Genomic DNA, 5293 nt, shown 5'->3' on the forward strand with positions numbered 1-5293 from the left:
TTCGTCTTTGTTATCCACCCCCTTAAACTATTGTGCTTCGTTTTCCATAAACATTATGCAAATTAACCAAGTGTTCTGCACTTAACCTGCTGTTCTGCTCCATGTCACCCAATCACTCATACCCTCCCCTTAATTATTGTCAGCCAGAGTGGCCAAGCGGTCGTAGGCGCTACAGTCTGGAACTGTGTGACCGCTACGGTTGCAGGTTCGAATCCTGCCTCGGGCATGGATGTGTGTGATGTCCTTAGGTTAGTTAGGTTTAAGTAGTTCTATGTTCTAGGGGACTGATGACCTCAGAAGTTAAGTCCCATAGTGCTCAGACTCATTTTTGAACCTTAATTATTGTTCCGCTAACACCATGCTGATATAAAAAAAATCATGCAAATTAATTAAATCGATGTTCTTCTCATGTATAAGGTAGTTTTTCTTAATTCATAGCAACCTATTGGTCGACGGAATCGTTGTAAAACAGTTTAAACAAAAGATCACTAATAATAAACACCATCTGTCACCCAACGACTGACGCTGAGGTCGTCGAATAAGCATGCAACCCCCAAGAGTCGGGGTGCACTGGCAGCCCCATGTAGTCACAACACAGCTGTTTTGCCTAGCCATGCACAGGTGTCCATTTTGATCTCGCAAGCATGAAGCAATGGCATCCCTTTCATACTTGACATCTGAGAAATTTATGTTGAAATACGTGTTCACCTAGACGCTATAGGTCCAGACCAATGTTCAGAGGTGGATTCACCACACAACACATCTGTGATAGGGATTGCTAGTCGACCCAACTTCAAATATGGAACACATCTTCAGATGTAACGTATGGTTGGTCCACCTGCGAGCCCCATCCCAGGTGTGATGTGTGATGGATCTGCCTCTGAACTTCAGTCTGGATTCTGTAATGTGTGGCAGATTCACACTCAAATGCTAACTCAGATGTGGTATATTGTGGATATGCATCCTAAAATCACTGTGTACATTGTGTGTGGCAGATCCACCTTCAAACCCTATCCCAGACATGGCACATTGTGGATCAGTATCGCAACATTGCTTCGGATATAACACGTGGTGGATCCACGCTCGAACGCTAACTCGGGTCTACTGCAGGTCCTGTGAGCCATCCATAAAACAAGCATATACACAGATATACAGGAAACAGAGCAGACACTCTGCAAATGTGAAATATGTGGGGTGGGGGCGACTGGATACAATCGAGTACAGTGCTTGCCTCCCGATCAGTGCATTCCCGCTAGGTGTTAGCAGCTGTAGTACATTTACAAGCAATCTTAGAACATGGAACGAGAGGTTATATCACGATCGTATGGGTAGAACTGACACAAGATAATCGATAGAATTGGGGAAAATACGTATATATTGATGGAATATACACCAAAATGTGGGGAAATTGAGGAAGTACTTGTATGTCTTCTGGTTGACGCAGAATAATTAATACATGGGATCAAGTATGCGACAGCAAGAGGACTCTGAGAAAACGTTGACATGGAAGTGAAAGGAACCAGAGAAACAGTCACTCTTTTCGGTCGAGGCAGCATTCTGCTGTATGTCTATAGAGTTAACAGTGATAAACACATTGACTACTGTATTCGATGCTTTTCAGGAAGACATAGAACCATCTGCCTCTTAACTTACTTGTATTAGCATTAAAGGATGACAGAGAGTAGATGGATTGGTCGGTTGAGATGGAATTGTAATGAGGTACAATTTAATGGTAGACTGATGATGCATTCTAGAGAGAGGGGGGGGGGGGAAGTTGCTGGAGGTCATTTGACCATTTTTTCTTGATGTTCTGTCAGGATGCAACAGTTGTGTGACATAACCTACATTCGACTCGTATATAACTGCTTGTTCTCTATGAGTCTTAGAGTAGTGTCTACTTGCGATAGTTAACAGTAAACCTCTCGGTCATGAGAGGACTTCCATCTCATGTGTGATGAAACGTGACATATTCCTCTAAGCAAACGAAGATTTGTACAATGTACTCCATTCCCCTGTCGCATCTTGGGTGTAAGATCGATACTTCAGTTTCATAACTATGATGATTCTAAGTTAGCGATAGGTGTTTATGAGACACACCAATCCCTATGAATACGTCTGCTTGCCAGATGTGCTGTTTACAGAGTTAGTGGCGGCATGACTTTTAATTTCACATGTCGGACACTACTCCTATGTGCTTATCTGTTTCCTTGTGAGAGATATTATCCGTTTCTAACGGTCATTTTATATAGGACTGATGTGACCATAGCATAATTTCTGAACTGTGATTGGATGTGAACAGTGGACGCTATACATCTCTGGAAAGCTATTAATCACACATAGCCACTGTGTTAAGGAAGTTGTGTTTTCGTTTCACAGTTTGTTACCATATTTTATTTTAGAGAAACCTGCAAGAATTATGTATATCATGCACTGGAAATATATTTCTTACAGTGGCATATTAACAGCGATGCATTCCATACAGCTGATAGGTCAGAAACTCAAGCGATCTAACATTATAGCCTGTTTTAAGTGTAGAACCATGTAGCCTCAGGACTGCATGTGTTTATGTTCTCCCATACCAATACCCTGCTAGTACTTATCCCAGACACTAGAACAATACTTTAAAACTGATAGTGTAGTTGATTTACGTAAAATGCTTCAAACTCCATCCATATGGAGCTCGATCATGCATAAAAATCACCCATTTCTTGTTCTTCTTAACTGTTTGCTATTACATCACAACACTTCTAATCCCTTACTATACATTGATAAGGAGTGCTAACCTTCTCGACATAAGCGCATCTGGGGGAAATATCGTGCACTTTAATGGGGGAGGAGTCAGCAATATCCATTCATTCACGAGACATGGAATGTAGCAGTTTACTTTGGGTCAGCTGCATATTACATCGGTAACTGTGATGCTGTGCATGCTGGTCAAAGATAGTGGGATGGAATCTTTCAGTCTACAATTTTATCCTAGCCTGCGAGAATGCTCTGTGACTACCATCTGCATAGAGATAGATGGTAACTTATGCACTATGCTCGAGGTGCTAGAAATATGTAGAGCACTGTCTGGTATACTTTGGTGAAGTATGTGTTTAAGAATTAACAATGAATGGACTACTGCACTGTCATCTGTCTACATTCGCAATGATACTCGCAAAGTAGAGAAGGGGCTGTTTAGCTGTGATACTGAAATTGGGAAACATGCTGTCGCATTTGAAATTTCTATAAAATTGCTAAAATTATTCGCACTACCAACTGTGATGCTTATTATTACAGTACATTGATGATGTCTTTTCCATCCCATCTGCCCACTTGTATACTGTTGGTTACCACATAATATTTGTCTGACATTGCTTGTTTGAGATGGAGAAAGAGTTTTGGTGCACGAACAACAGCTGCTAGGGATACCTATCACCAAAACAGTGATTGTGTACGTGATTGCAATATGAGGAATCAGTCGGAAAAGAACGCAGGGCCATCAGCTATTCTGTCACTGTGACAGATGAGTTTAAATGTAGAGATCGTCAGTCATCTTCAGACAGCAGTTTGGAAATGCTCCAAAACACCGCAAAACTCTTCCAGTTTCCTTATATTGTAACTGTCTTTTATTTAAAATTACCCAGTTTGTGTGGCATGTTATGGTAGCCACAATAACAATATGATTTACATCTTGCGATGACTAGTTTTCTGCGAGAGGCAATGGATCAAAACGTGTTAATGTCACTTTGGTACCTGACACAGACCTCAAAGTCGTGGCGGAAAAACAAAATCTATGGCAGTGTACAAAGTGTGTTACAAATGGCTCTGAGCACTATGGGACTTAACATCTATGGTCATCAGTCCCCTAGAACTTAGAACTACGTAAACCTAACTAACCTAAGGACATCACGCAATACCCAGTCATCACGAGGCAGAGAAAATCCCTGACCCCGCCGGAAATCGAACCCGGGAACCCGGGCGTGGGAAGCGAGAACGCTACCGCACGACCACGAGCTGCGGACAAAGTGTGTTACAGTAGAAACAAAAAAGTTATGTTTCAAGCAACGACACAGGGTCACAGGGAGCGTCTCTTGCGACTTACAGTATAGTCTGTGGGATGTGGTCATCCTCCTACACTACAGGCGATGAAACTTTAAACTGGTCTGTGCAGTTGATCAATATCTGTATATTAATAGGATCCCCACATGTGCTCGGTGCCAGTATGCATACAGTATTTGTTGTCAATATATGGGAGGAGAGAGATGCAGTAAGAGCCTTATCAAGTTACTGGAGCTTTCATAGTTCGTAATTTCATCTGTTGGATGTTGCAGAATAACGATGGTAGAATGTTGGAGTAATAGACTGAATGGGCCCTGAGGGATGCGAATCTGCTTCGGAGTGCAGTATCTCTACGTAGTTCGGGGATGCACCACAATGCAGTAGCAAAATCTTCGTCCTTCTCCCCGTTCCCGTACTGTCTTTTATACGACCTCATGTTGCAGCAGCAGGCTTCATTTGGCGCTGACCTTACACGTCATGCGGCAACGACCTTGCCGCGGTGGATACACCGGTTCCCGTCAGATCACCGAAGTTAAGCGCTGTCGGGCGTGGCTGGCACTTGGATGGGTGACCATCCGGGCCGCCATGTGCTGTTGCCATATTTCGGGGTGCACTCAGCCTCTTGATTCCAACTGAAGAGCTACTCGACCGAATAGTAGCGGCTCCGGTCTAAGAAAACCACCATAACGACCGGGAGAGCGGTGTGCTGACCACACGCCCCTCATATTCGCATCCTCAAGTGAGGATGACTCGGCGGTCGGATGGTCCCGATGGGCCACTTGTGGCCTGATGACGGAGTCATGCACAGTTGGCAGGACTACGACAACATGTTTCCGTTTCCATCGAATGGTCAAAACACAGTCCTGTTGCACTTACTCAGCTTAGGCTGTTTCTACATAGGTTGCAGAAGGTGGTAGATGTAGCTTTATCCGACTCCTATTCAGTTCCGACTTAAATTACACTCCTGGAAATTGAAATAAGAACACCGTGAATTCATTGTCCCAGGAAGGGGAAACTTTATTGACACATTCCTGGGGTCAGATACATCACATGATCACACTGACAGAACCACAGGCACATAGACACAGGCAACTGAGCATGCACAATGTCGGCACTAGTACAGTGTATATCCACCTTTCGCAGCAATGCAGGCTGCTATTCTCCCATGGAGACGATCGTAGAGATGCTGGATGTAGTCCTGTGGAACGGCTTGCCATGCCATTTCCAACTGGCGCCTCAGTTGGACCAG

General features: G+C 43.7%; 1 pseudogene; it reads left to right on the forward strand.

Annotated features, from left to right (window-relative positions):
- Nucleotides 1-4525: 4525 nt before the first annotated feature.
- LOC126095932 (5S ribosomal RNA) lies at nt 4526-4643 on the forward strand (annotated as a pseudogene).
- The last annotated feature ends 650 nt before the right edge of the window (nt 4644-5293 follow it).

Source organism: Schistocerca cancellata, chromosome 8 (assembly GCF_023864275.1).
Source record: "Schistocerca cancellata isolate TAMUIC-IGC-003103 chromosome 8, iqSchCanc2.1, whole genome shotgun sequence".
NCBI lineage: Eukaryota > Metazoa > Arthropoda > Insecta > Orthoptera > Acrididae > Schistocerca > Schistocerca cancellata.